Source organism: Rhinolophus ferrumequinum, chromosome 14 (genome assembly GCF_004115265.2).
Source record: "Rhinolophus ferrumequinum isolate MPI-CBG mRhiFer1 chromosome 14, mRhiFer1_v1.p, whole genome shotgun sequence".
NCBI lineage: Eukaryota > Metazoa > Chordata > Mammalia > Chiroptera > Rhinolophidae > Rhinolophus > Rhinolophus ferrumequinum.
Window position 1 is genome coordinate 69,356,784 of NC_046297.1, and position 14,427 is coordinate 69,371,210.

The following is a 14,427-nucleotide window of genomic DNA, read 5'->3' on the forward strand; positions in this document are numbered from 1 at the left end:
TAAAGTTGAGTGTTTCCACCGTCAACATGAGCAGGAGGTTCATTATAAGTTGGAGTCGCTATTTTTCACTGCTTAGGGTTGTTTTTCGGGTTATTTACCATCTTGGAGACCATCACATTAGTGTTGGAATGGACTTCGGGGACATTCTAGCACAACCCTCTCGATACCCGGCAAAGGGAAGAGCACTAGCAGAGGTAGACGAAGCCAGGCTTGCAATACAAATCTCCACAAGTCCGGGCTGGAGATAAACCAGACGTTGCTGGCAGTCCAGACACTAAAAACAAATTACTGAGGAAGTGGCGGGAACCAAAATGATGATGATGCAAACCTCTTCCCACAGCCGTCGTCGCCTCTATGCTACTCGCATTGGTTACCTTGAAATTTTCTGGGCATGTCACGTTTTCATCCACTTGCTTTGGTATATGCTCTCTCTACTGCTTATACTCTGAGTTTTGCTGCAGCCATCGGCTCCTTCCCGAATCCAGCAGTCCCTTGCTTTGTGATGTTTCTGCTCTATGTACCCTCAGACATTCTATGCTCTCTTTCTCGTCCCCTCTCGACCCTGCCACCCAAACACACACACTGGAAAATCACTGCATGTATTGGTTTCTGTCTATACTTTTTGATCTCATATTCTGTTATAAATGTTACCCCTACATAGTGTAGAATGCAGTCTAGTATATTAATTAAGAGCTAAAGATTATGGATTAGAAAGTCCCAGGTTTGAATTCAGTTGTTAATTCAATTTTAGTTATTGGGTGACTTTTAAAACACCCTCGAGTTCAGTTTCTTAATGCAAAGAAGAACAAATAATGCCTAGTTCGCACAGTTGTGGAGAGAATGAAGGTAATTAGTCTAAAGCAGGGTCAACAGGTTTAGCAAATAAAACTACAGGATGCCTAGGTAAATTTGTATTTTAGATAAACAATTTTTTTTAGCATATGTATTTAGCATCCCAGGGCTATCATAACAGACTACTGCAACAATAGATAACTGTAGTTATTCTTTCACATTTTTTTCTGTAGATTTTGTTCCAAATGCATAGATTATATATATATATATATATATATATATATATATATATATATATGCTAAAATGAATATAGTGGTATCACATTTTTCTGGCATTTTTATGTTAATATTTTAGAAAACACTTAAATAAAATTTTAGTAAAATATGAGTATTCACTGTCCATATCATAAGCACACTATGTTGCAACTTCTAATTGCTAAGTATTAACTATCCTGCTTTAATATGGATAGAAAGTTCTTGCTTTTGAATATCTTGTACTTTAGTGAGAAAATATGCAAATATCTACATTTAAAATACAAACAATTTTGTTTAATTAATCAATCATTCATCCCCACCTCAATGTAACAAATAACTGTAACTGCTCATACAAATAATTCAAGAAAATAAACTAAAATTGGGGAATAAGGTGAGCCATTATCTCTCTTTACAGAATACTTCCTAAATTGCTAATACTGTTATTAAAAATTAAAGAAAGAGAAAGCATAGGTGAGAGGGAGAGAGAGAAAAAATACATTGATGCTCTAGATATTTTTCATAAATCTTAAAAAACATTTCTTTTTTAGTTTTTCTCTTTGTGTGGGTCTTTGCTGAAAAGCGACTAGGGCGTACTATGGTCCTTACGTCCCTACCCATTCCACAATTGCTGGTCTCTCTCTGATCAAGAACTTTCATTCTTGTATTACCATTTTCACAAGGAACTAAAACTTGTAACATTCTTCCCTCGGATCCTGTTAAAAAGGGAACTAATTTACATTTTTTTCTGACAAAATGATGGTAACTTTCTTGTTTTTTTCTCTGCTGCCTCTTTATAGACTCATTATTCAGATGCCAAAGGATCACCAGGATTCTCTTTACAACTGAAGTTTTAATTTAAAACCTCTCTGTATGGATGTGCGTGTTTTATGTCAAAACATTAAAGAGTCCGTTGACAGTAAGGGCGAAAGGAGTTCAGATAAGGTGAAACTGATAGATTAGTACAAAATAAATTATCATATTTTTAATAGGATGGTCAAGAAACAAAAATTGAATTCATAAACGTAACAAATCACATTCTGTGATTTAGATAATTGGAATCTTGGAGTATCTTAATCTCAAATAAAATATATTATTTTATTATACGTGTGTGTGTGTGTGTTTAACCACAACAATGAATATATTAATCAATCCCAAAAGTTTTCCTTGCACCTCATTTATATATCTATAGATTTCTAACATGAAAAAAAACTACCTCTGTGACTATTGATGAGAACCAAAGCCCCGAGATCCTATCCATAAGTAGTTATTCATTTGAGTGTACTTTGCTGTCTCATAGTTGCAGGTTCCATTTGTTATCTGTTGTATATTGTGCTTTATGAAGAATCTGTAGGAACAGAATTCTGGGGCTTTGTATGTGACCTTGACATACAAAGAGCTGCCGCAGACTCCCCTGGAATCTTCTCACAACTCTATAACCCTGTGACATGATTGGGACCTCTACCTCTCAAATAAATCACAGATGTGACTATTTCTGCTTACAAGACTAGAGTAAAACGTTTTCATGCTTTTAAGATATTTGGTACATAACTGCTAATAAGTGTCATTTTCCACTTTTATGCATCTGCTTTGTTCTACTCCTCATTCGAGACTCCGATCAGAGACTACCTCCCACAAGGAACCTTCCTTCATTGTCCATCTTCCGAACCCCTATAAATGGGTGACTGTTTTTTGTGTATTTCTTCACAGTGTTTACTTCTAACAACTTAAAACACTGTATTGGAATCCCCTGTGTGCTTGTCTGTCTTTGTTATCAGGCAGGGGATTTTCCGCACGGAGCTATGCCTGATCCATCTTTCTCCCCTCAGTGGCTGGCATAGTGCGATGCCCAGAGTAGAAGCTCAGTCAGTGGCTGGTGTTAGGAACAGAGCCGAGTTCCCAAAAATAAACATTGGTTAAAAAATTCCCCAAATATGAATGTGGAAACAAGTCTGCTGAGACCAGAAAAAGAATATTTTCAGATTCCTCAAAGAATATTCCTGTAGTATCTTTTATATACTTTTGCTAATATTTCTAATCTTCTTAATTTTTAATATCACCAAAACCTAAATTAGATCAGTTCTTACCTTTTTCCCTGAATAATAAAATTTTCTAATGGCTTGTCATTGCTTGAATAATATCCAATTTTTAAAATATAATGCTGAGATAATTGACTGACTAAATGAAAATGATAGCATCGTCTTTTAGATTAATACCATATGTAGAAAGTAAATGTCAATGATAATAGTACAAAGGACAGGAGGGAAGGATGGGAGTTATTATTTTTTTTAATGTCTCATACTCAACATGAAGTCATATATTACTCGAGTGTGTGTGTATGTGTATATGTATATATATATATACATACATATATACATATGTGTGTATAGGTATACATATGTATATATACGTGTGTATATATATATGTATATATACGTATATATGTATATATACATATATATAATGCATGTATATAATATGCAGACATATACACACATTCATAGAGTAAAATTATTTTTTAAAAACAGGGATAAGTAATAAACTAATAGTGGATAACATGGAATTTTACATGAGCCATAATTTAAAACCTGGCAGAAGAAAAAGCAAATAATAAAGATCAAATATTTAAAAATCAAAAAACATACTTCCAAGTAACATGATGGGACAAAGATGGAGTGATTAAGGAAATTAGAATATATTTTGAATTTCAAGAAAACAAAAGTGCAACATATCAAAGTTTATAGTGTGTACTTAATGTACTGTGTAAAGGAGTTTCAAAACATTAAATTCTTACATTAGGAATGAAATAAATGATTGAATCAATAATCCAAGCTTCAACCTTAAGAAACAAAATGAAGGATGCATTAAACCTAAAGCAAGCAGAAGAAAGAAAAAAATAAAGCTGAAAACGAAAATCCAGAAAATTTAAAAAAGAAAAAACAATAGAGAAAATCGATGAAATCAGTTGTTTTTGGAAAAGATCAAATAGATAACCCATTAGCCAGACTGACTAAGAAAAATAGAGAGAAGACCCAAATTACCAATCTCAGGAATAAACGAGAGAATGATATTAAAGAACTCACAGACATTAAGAGTCTAGTAGAGAAATATTATGGAAATATTATGCACATAATTTGGCAACTTATAAAATGGATACATTTCTTGAAAGACAGATACTGCCAATCTCACTAAAGAAGAACTAAATAATATGACTAGTGTTATATTTACCAGTCGTACTGAATTTATTGTTGAAAAGTTTCCAACAATGAAACCTTTCTTATAATGAGAGGTCCAGGTGGCTTTGCTGGCAAATTTTACTGTTCATTTGTTGGTTCACAAACTCAGGAGCTTCCTGGGTAAAATCTGAAACTGGCCCCTGTATAAGGAGGGCCAGGAGAGAAGGAAGAGAGAAGCCATCCACTCCGGATAGACTGTGGCTGGTTTAATAAGCAAGGGAAATTATACTCAAGGCTTGTCTTGGGGGGGCTGCAAGATCAGTAGATCTTAGCAGCCACCCACCAGAATCTTCAAAGTTTATACAGGGGCCTTAATGGGGCTCAGTCACATATTTAGTCCAGATGGTCTCACAGCCACATCATTCTCTCAGGGTTTCATCCTTAAAAATGGCTCCCACCGAGGGAATGGCGGGCAGGGTTTACAGTCCAAGGACAGAGAAGGGTGGGAAGGTTCTGATTGCCTGGAGCCTGCTCGCAGATCCACCAGCTATCAACTTCTCCAACAACATTCTTCATTTAAGGAAGAAACAACACCAATTTTACAAAAAATAGGCAAAGTAGTCCAAAGTGTCAAACATTTTAAAGCTTTCACTGACCCACCATAACAATTAGAGCATGGGTGGGCATCCCAAAGCATTTTTTTGTAAGCAGGACCACCCATTTGCAAACATTTTGCAGGCCTCCTTTTTAATTGTGCATTTATAAATATATTTGTAAATTTTGACAAATCTGACTTTAATTCCATTGGTGGATTTATTGGAGTCTGGCCAATGCAGTCATGATGATCCACTGTGCAATGAGTTATTTGGTAGTGCAACACACTCAACTCCAAGTACATATCTATTCTGTTGATTTCTTAATTTACTAGAAACATTGCTTTTACCACACAGCCTGCTTCACCAAAATTGTTTTTATATTACCACAAAAAACAAATAATCTCTATTTTCCTTTATAAAATACTGGACTGAATTTGCAGAGCACTTATATTAATGTTCAATTTTAACATAATGAATTCCAAAAAATCTACTTTGACTCCATGAGTTTGATTAAAAAAAAAAAAAAAAAAAAAAAGAACCGGTATTGGAATTCACAGATACCGTATTTGAGGCATCTAATGACACCAAGGTAAAACTATAACTGTCTGCCAAGGCCTCCTCTACTGATGGAGACAACACATTAACAATTATTATTATTGTTTCTTTACTTTTCATTCTACACAGAGAAACTCGGAATAGAAAAACACACAACTTAAAGCAATAGGCCTTTAATTCACATTAAAAGCCCTGCTCCACACGAGGATGAGTAAAAACAACCATATATGTGACCTTACCATCTTCAGGCACATACTTTTAAAAATCACTTTTGATGTTTAAGTAGAAACTGAGGCAGATTGATGCTTTTTGGTTTTCATGTGGTCAGTAATATTGCTGTTGACCCCTATGGTGGAATGTAAATACCATCAAATATCTTGTGAAAGTTTCATATTCATCATCAATGTCATGAGAAACAGGAATATGATGCTTAGTTTTTTTTTGTTAAACTTGTATCTCATTGCTTCTGAAATGGTTTATTTAAATTAAAGCATTACCAAACAAAATAGATAGTTATAGATACAATACATGGCAAAACCACTGTTCGGACAATTTTCTATTCCAGGGATTAGCAAATGTTTCCTGTAAAGGGTAAAAATGCTAGGACTTGCAAGCCATATGATCTTTGTCACAAGTACCACACTCTGCCATTGTAACACAAAAGAGCCATAAACTATATATAGATGGTGTTTGAGGGTACAAACTTGCAACGAGCAGATAAATAAGTTCTGGAGATCTGCACGGCATCGTGCTTGTAGCCGATGGCACTGCAGGGTAAACTTCAAAATGGCTGAGACGAGATCCAGATTACCCTCACCACAAAAAGAAATAGTGGTCTTGGGACGTGGTAGATGCATTAGCTACCGCGGTGGAGGGTGTCATGTTGTGTTATATAAGTGTATCAATCCAACACATCGCACAGCTGCAACTTGCACAGTGTTGTTTGTCAATTATATCTCAATTAAAACATTTAAAGGCGTGACTATGGATGTGCTCTGGTATAACTTTATTTACGGGCACTGAAGTGAGATTCTATGTAATTATCGCATGTCATGAAATGTTCTTTGGATTCTTTTTGCAAGCATTTGAAAAGGTAAAGGCCATTAGTTTGCAGGTGCTGCCAACAGTTACAGCAGGCCAGATTTGGCCCACGGTGGTAATTTGTAACCCCTTTTCTCTACACTCTCTAGAGAATACTTTTTCGGGCTGGAATGTCTTGGGTAAATCCGATGGGTGGTCACAATAGTTAGATGCCAAAGTGGACAGTATTACACAAGAAAAATATTGGGAGGAAGCAAACATTTTTGGAATTCTGGTGCAATGAATTATGGTAGAGGGTCAGGAGTGACCCTGAAGGACATCAGGAGACCATAGGAGGATATTGATATAAACCATGACATTCTCAAGTTGGGCCGGGCAGGAAAGGATTCCTCCCAACAGATTGGTAGGCGGGGAATGTGGACAAGTGAGAGGTGGGGCAGGAGAGAGGGAAGGGGGCCCCCTGGGGTACGCCCAGTGGTTGCTGCTGCAAAGGAAGTGATTTATTTGATATCTTTGTGTCTCAGAAAAACCAAGATGATTTTCCCCTCATACTCCAGCCAGTGCACATATACAGATGTCTATTTCTCTGGGAAGTTTTTCTAGCTCACTCCATGGATTTTATTACTCCTTCTCCTGATTCACTTCTACACCCTCCATATAATTGTTATAGCAGGTCTTACGGGTTATTGTACTCATTTATTTCCCATCAGTCCCTCCATCTAGACTCGCTCCTTAAAGCTATGGGCAGACCTTCATCTCTAATTCCAGGACCTTGGGCAGCGCTTGACACTGAGTTAAGAACTCCATAAATACCTGTTGGGCAAATCCTAATTATAGAATAGATATGATTTTGCATTCTGCCTTTGTCACTCACCCTTTTGTTATAAGCATTTCGTTTTGCTTTATAGTCTTCATAATTATAATTTTAATGGCTGCATAAAAGTTGATCAAGTTCTTGTGTCATAATTTACTGTACTATTTTCTCTTTGTATATTGACATTATCACCACAGTTTTCTTATTCATTAAGTAATCAGTTAGTTATTGGTTTGTCTTTTTTTGAATTTTGAAGGCTTGATGGCATGATTTGGATTGCTTATATCTCTTAAAAACATCTTTATAGCAGATATTGACTACTTTTCCATAAACACATTGTCTTGTCAATCAAAGAAATATTTAATATCATAAGTAAGAATATGTGTATGTAAACAAAGACTATAAAATATGTACAAATAAATACACAATGATATATAAATATATAACATAGAAATAGCAGATAGTGATATTTTTATTGAGATATAATTGCCATGTAAAGAATATTTATAACATGAATGTGAGGTGTTTATCATTTAACTTGGGAGTAAAATGGTAAAATAAAGACCTTACACTCAAATGAAGAAGTCTGAAGCAAAGGGTTCAGTCTGGCAGACCTCTGCTAAGAAACACTTAGTGTCAGAGACGGGAAAGTGCCCGTAAGCTCTGGTTATCAATGCCTTTGACCTTCGCAAATCCACGTCATTGTGAACCTAAAGACGAGACTGTTGAAACTAATGATAATCAGCGGCCAGCTCTTCGGCCTTCGTCAAGCCGTTCAATCTCTCAATCTCAGCAGACTTACTTATGAAAGGGTAACAAGTATACCTATTTGTCGTATCTCACAGTGTTGTTTTGAGAAACACATAGAATACTAAGGGTCAGAGTCCTTTGCAGATAACCTGGCAGACTACCAGAAAATTGTCAAAGCGTGGGGATGTACTAGGCCCTAGAGTCGTCCCGTGGGCAACTGGCTTTCTGTGCATCCACCTTCGGTTCTCCTGAGGAGGGTTTCAGAGCTCGGATCCACCGTACCCTGGATGGCATGAGAGCCATCCAGGCGCACCAGCTAACCAGGGCCAGGCTGGACACTGACAGGAGGAAAAGCCTGTGGTTACTGACTGAGATACCATGGCAGCTCCACGTCTGCCCACCATCAGGAAGGCTGCCAGCGGCAGGGGACCCCTCCCGGGCTCCATCTGGGTGCTGCAGCTGTCCCTGAGCTGGAGACCTTTTGTTCTTATTACACAGCTGTCAAGGGTGCTGACAGGCAGTGTCGCCTGAATGAAGCAGACTGATTTCAGAACTTCCCACAAAGATTTGTTAGTTGGTCGGCAACCATTTTATCTCATTACGAATGGCATAGGCCACTGAGGGTCTTCTTTCAATGTGTCACACTCTTAAAGTCATTTTGTGATCTTCTCTGCACAGACCATTGGCACAAGAATAATCAGGGCTGAGTCCCGTGTTCTGTTGCTAGAGAAATGAATCACATGACACTGAAAGGAGAGTCCTGCAATGAGTTATCTGGCGACATAAGGAAGCAAAAAGCCTAGTATATCAGGATTGTTCTGCAAACACAAAATGATGGAAAATAGGCGATATTTATGGCCAAAGAGATATGAGTAAAACAGTACAGATTTATAGTGGTAGAAGGACTTTATTTATTTGCAATTGTCTAATAAATAATATTTTTTGACAAATATTTTCCACTGACTATCAAGGCAAGTATGCAGCTCCCTGTCTGTGTTGGTGAATAGCAAAAAAAAAGGATATGCGCACTGCTTCTTTGAAGGCACACAGAAATCTTTCACACACACACACACACACACACACACACATGCGTGTGCACACTCGATAAACATGTACAGTAAATGTAAATATGAATGAGTTTTGAAGGAGTCATGACCTCCCTCCCCCATCGAGTTTAGAAAAAAAACACATTTAAAAAGTCTAAACAAGAAAAGTAAACCATCTTGGCTAACTCAAAATTTATATTCCAATTCTAGGAGCAGGATCTAGCACTACACACGATTCTATTTTTTTTTTTTCTCCTTGTTTTCCTTGTCTTCCTATGGAAGCAATCATTCTCGTCTGTTCTAAGAGCCTGACATGAGGCATACCGTATTCAAGAGTCCCAGAGTTCTTGTGTTTATTGTAAATTCCAGAAATGACTTTACAAAAATCAGAGACTGTAAGATATGCCTACGGCCTATAGTTGGAGTAGAAGGCAGGTGTATACCCAGGGCTGGGCAGGGCTGGGAATTAGAGCTACTGGTGTTTGTGTGCCCGTGTGGTGGATGCGGGTATCAGGGGTTGTAGGCGAGGGGCTCAAGCTCCTCTCAATTCTTTCAGACTTCACTTGAAGATATAGTCAAGTATGTCCACCTCTTAACACATCCAGCTGTCACTCCACTGTCCAAGTGACTGATGTGTTTCCTGGGTCCCCAAGTAGAATCAGGATGCAAACTGTGGTTGGGCATTAGATTTGGGAACTCCTATTGTAGTCTTCTATATGGAAAAAATAGTGATCTAAGGCCATGGGTACTCAGAAATGTCCAGGAATAGACAACCGAGTACAGCGGCTCAGGCAAAATCAGCTGCATCCAACTTCCTCCTCTTGCGTCTGTTGCTATGATTTCTTTTGGGTCGGCTTCATGTTAAGGCATGTTAAGCTTCTTGAAGCAGACTTAAAAGATTAATTTGGTTAAAAAATATAAATAGATACAGGAGAAGAGAGAGAGAGAGAAGAGGGGAGGAAGGGAAAGGGAGGGGAAGGAATAGTAGAAGAGAGAAAAGAGAGAAGCAGAGACCAGAATAAAGTCATGCCATGTATGGAAAATTCTCTGTCAGTGCCAATATATCGTATAATAGATGCACAGTAAATATAGGTTTAGCTGAATTTAAATTCAGTGAATGCCTGCCTGTTCAGGGATCAAAATAACTTTCTTCATAGTCCCGCTCCTTTTCCATTGCAGATATAATAAATAATATAAGAAATAATAAGAGGTGGCCACTGCACATCCAAAATCAACCAAGACAGAAGCCATGTGAATACAACCACTGTATCTTTCAGCTCCCTGCTCTACGACACAATTAGGGTCACTCTCATTCCTTTCCCCGTCAGCTTACCTCCCAGGTATTCTCTGCTGAACACTTTTATGTGAAGTAGAATGATGATCATCAACTTTGGAACCATATATTCCTGGTTTTCATTCTGGGTCACCTATTTCCTGTGTTTGTGGCTTTAAAGAAATTACTAACTCTTCTGAGCAGATCTCTTTAGTCAGTACAATGCAGGTAATATGTGCTTCATGAGCTCCTGGGGAGGCCTGATTGTGAGGGTGTGGTACAGCGACTGACACATACGTAGTAGTTTCTGTAGAAATGGATGTCATGTGTAAATCTAAATGACAAGGAGGCATCACGCCTGTCTCTCTAATTTTCTCACTTACTTTGACTCAATTAATTTGCATGAGCTCATATGCCACATTCCGAAAGGTTGATTAAGAATTTTTAAGTGTCTATACCTTCCTTTAACATTTGCCAAACAATTTGTTAATGACACCATTTTAAATGAGCCTGCATTTCATGAATTGTAATCCAATTAAGAATGATGCAGCATACGGTTGATAAAAACATTTTCTTTGGTGGGAATTAAATCCTGATTTTAATGATGAGACACATTAAGATGAGCTGATTTCTGATCCCCATCCCTCTGCTTGTCGCCACGCGCTCATTTTCCAATTCCAATCAAGTTGATTCCTCACAGATTGGGAGGCTCTTACGGACAGCGGTCGTGAGAAGAGGTCCGGAAGTTAACCTTCCTGCATTCAAATTCCAGCACTGGGACTTCATATTCCTGGTTGATGGTAAACACTTCAAATTTGCCGGGCACTGTTCTAAGGGCTTCGTATTTATTCCCTCAAGTCCCAGTCTATGAGGCACTTACAACATTTTCCTCATGTTATGTGCCAGGAATGGGACACACAGGACACTTTATAACCCGCCTGGGATTCGCACAGCTAGTGTGTGGTGAAGCTGGGATCAAAATATAGGTGACCTCCGTTTTCTGAGGATCCTCACATTTCCAGGGGCCCAGGTAGTATTAGGTGAGTGTATCCGTGCTTCTTGGCCTCCATTTTCTCCAGTGAGGAGGTTGGACTCTGTCATCTCCAAGACACAGTCCACTCTAATTCTGGGATTCCATCCTTTATTCCGCTGTCCTTCTTGGCCACCCCCTGTCTTCTCCTCCCGTGCAGTCATGGTTTGCCGTCATGGCTTCTGGTCTCCTTGGGCTCAGACTCCTGTGATAATGTGACCGTGCTGCTGTGACTTCTCCTGTTCATTGCTCATCCCTCACCTTGAGAGGAAATCCGCTGCAGTCAAGGGGATAATTAGCTGAAGATTACGGCTGATCTGTTCATTGGGAAGTGCCGTAGGCCCTATTACAATGACCTGACGAAGGCAATCCCAGTATCTTTAATCAAGGATTCGGTGGTGCTGCTGGCTAGAGGGCGGCCATTGGGTGTATTTTCCTGGTGAAAATACTCCTGCCCTCGGCCATGACGTTTGAGGGATGAAGCTCCACACGCAAACTCCTGAGCACGCAGCCCACTGCAGGTGCCTGTGTGTTCACGTGTCACGCCTGCCGCTAGACCGTCAGTGTCGGAAGGGCAGGTACTCGGTGTAGTGTATCCTCGAGCGCCCAGAACCTAGCTCACTGCCTCACACATGGTAAGAACTCAGTAAATACAGGAACTGCTGTAAGCTTCAGTTTTTGCATTTTGCACAAGGAGGATAATAATAGCTACCACACTGCATTATTAGATGTATTAATATTTCAAAGAACATACTGCACTTGGCTGTGGCCATCATTTAAAAAGAAGGCAGCAAACGAAAGTGCTCTTCATTGCATGAATAAATTGTTATGATTGTGGATGATCAATAATGAGTGATTGAGTAAATGAATCAATGGATTATTGAATGAAAGACCGGATAAATTAATTAGGGATGACCTATAAGGTCCACCTATCCGGTTACTGTAGTTATTAATTATAGCTGATTATTTGTTTGCTTCTTAATAAAACTTGTCACTCATTCTCATTTTAGTTCTGATGTCAATAATACATTACTTCTTTCATTTTTGGTCCAGCTCAAAGGAGCATCATGTATAGTTTTGTTTTATTTCGTTGCCTCAAGATTGTTACTAATTCACATTTCTCGGTAAAACATGTATTTATTGAGATAGTACTACATGTAGGCACGTGCTCAGTTGTTTTACATTTGTTTACTGATATAGAGGAAACTAGTATTCTGATTACTGTGCATTTGTTGCTTTCACCTTTATTTCGACCTCCTTATAGTTACAGAAGTTAAACACTTAAAAATGGCATTTCACTGACTGCCTTTAACTTGGGTTCTGCGTGTAAAATTATTTCTGCCAACAAAGTACACTGGTGTGGTACTTGGTGAGAAGAGCAGAGCAAAGCCCACACTTTATATCATTTCATTTTCCTTTTCTGATACCACAGAAGTCACAGAAATGTGGGGTTTTCTGTGGATTCACTCCAGTGTTTATTCTCTGCTTTCTGGCCACTGGGGGGCGGAGGCGGGGTGCACTGTGGAGGCTCCAGGGGCAACAGTGTCTTCTTAACACTGGATAGAAGCAATAGGCAGGAGCCCAGGGGTGGCCGCCGAGGGTGCCCCCGGTGGGTCACTTCTGCATTGGCATGGGAGTCAGGCCACAGGTCAACACAATCTGATTTTTTAAATTCTCTTACAAAGCACAGAACGGCCCGTCTGACAAAGAATTCTTTGAACCAAAATATCAATAGTGCTGAGTTTAAGAAACCTTTTTCTAGAGGATGATTGTGGTTGTTTTGATCTAATCCGTATTGAACTGTTATTGAAATAGTTTTTCTTTTTTTATGTTTCTAATGATCCCTAATAGAAATAATGTTAAAATGCAGTTTGACAATCTTCATTCCCAAAAATGTTGACGTGATGGGGGTTGGGGGGTGGGTGGGGGGGTTAGGCTTCTGTTGGAGCCTAAGTATCTGCCTAGTACCACAAAAATATATAAGCCACCCCAAATGATTCTGGGATAAATAGTCAATGAATCTTTGAGAAATAACCCAGGAAGAAATATAGTCTGAATTAGACTATATGTAGTGTAATGTTCTCATATATCCTAATTATCTATGTGTCTATCTCCCTGGCTGAAATGCTAAATCAACCATTTTATACTTATAAAGAACTTCTCGATTTCCAGATACCACAGAGTCGCTAGAAATATGGTAGCAAGGAACTCGGAGAACTCCTCAGCCCCCCAATGCTCAGAGACGATCAAACCATCTAGAAGGTAATAGTACAGGCTCACATGGGTGTGAGGGATTCGACTGCATGTTTCTACCTCGCAGGAGTCTCTGGAACTGCCCTCTGTACACGAGACCGCTCTTTGTCAGCTTCTCACTATGTCCTTAGCATGCGCAGTGTGTGCGATATGTACGTACATTATGCAGACGCTGATAGACTTCGGACGTGTGCACTTGGGCACAGAGGCAGAGCAACATCATCTCCTATTAGGTCTTGTTAGGGCACAGCATTCACATGCTTCTTCTAGAATCATCCCCACCCATTAAAGACTTCACACATTCAAAGTATCATAAATGCCACCAGCAATACATTCCGTACCAGTCTAATTCCAGTGGCTGCATAATCTTTCATCCAGGTGAAAACCAGCACTAACTTAAACAGTCCCTTCTTGGTAGGCACTTTTGTCTTTTTGATCTTTAATAAAAGAGTCAAGAAAATAATAAATGTCTTTAATATGTTGTTCTTTCCCCTTTTAGTAATCTTTTCCCCCTTTAGAATACAATCCCATTAAATTTATCAGCTCCACATCTGACCTATAATGATTTAAAAATAAATTACTTACCATAGTCTCGGCCGTCCAACTTAACCATGACCCTGTGGTGGAGAAAGAAGTATATTAATCTCAAAATTTCACGATTCTATTGCAAATCTTCTCCACAACCTCTTGTCTTCCTGTTAGCCTTGTTCCCTGGCAACAAATCCCAGTGTAGGAGATATTGAAAGACAGAGCATCTTTTTCCAAATGCAACAGTTGGATTCAGTGAAGGTCGAGTCTTTCATTCCTAAGAAGATGTCTCATGAACTTTTCCATTCATTCTTTGTCATA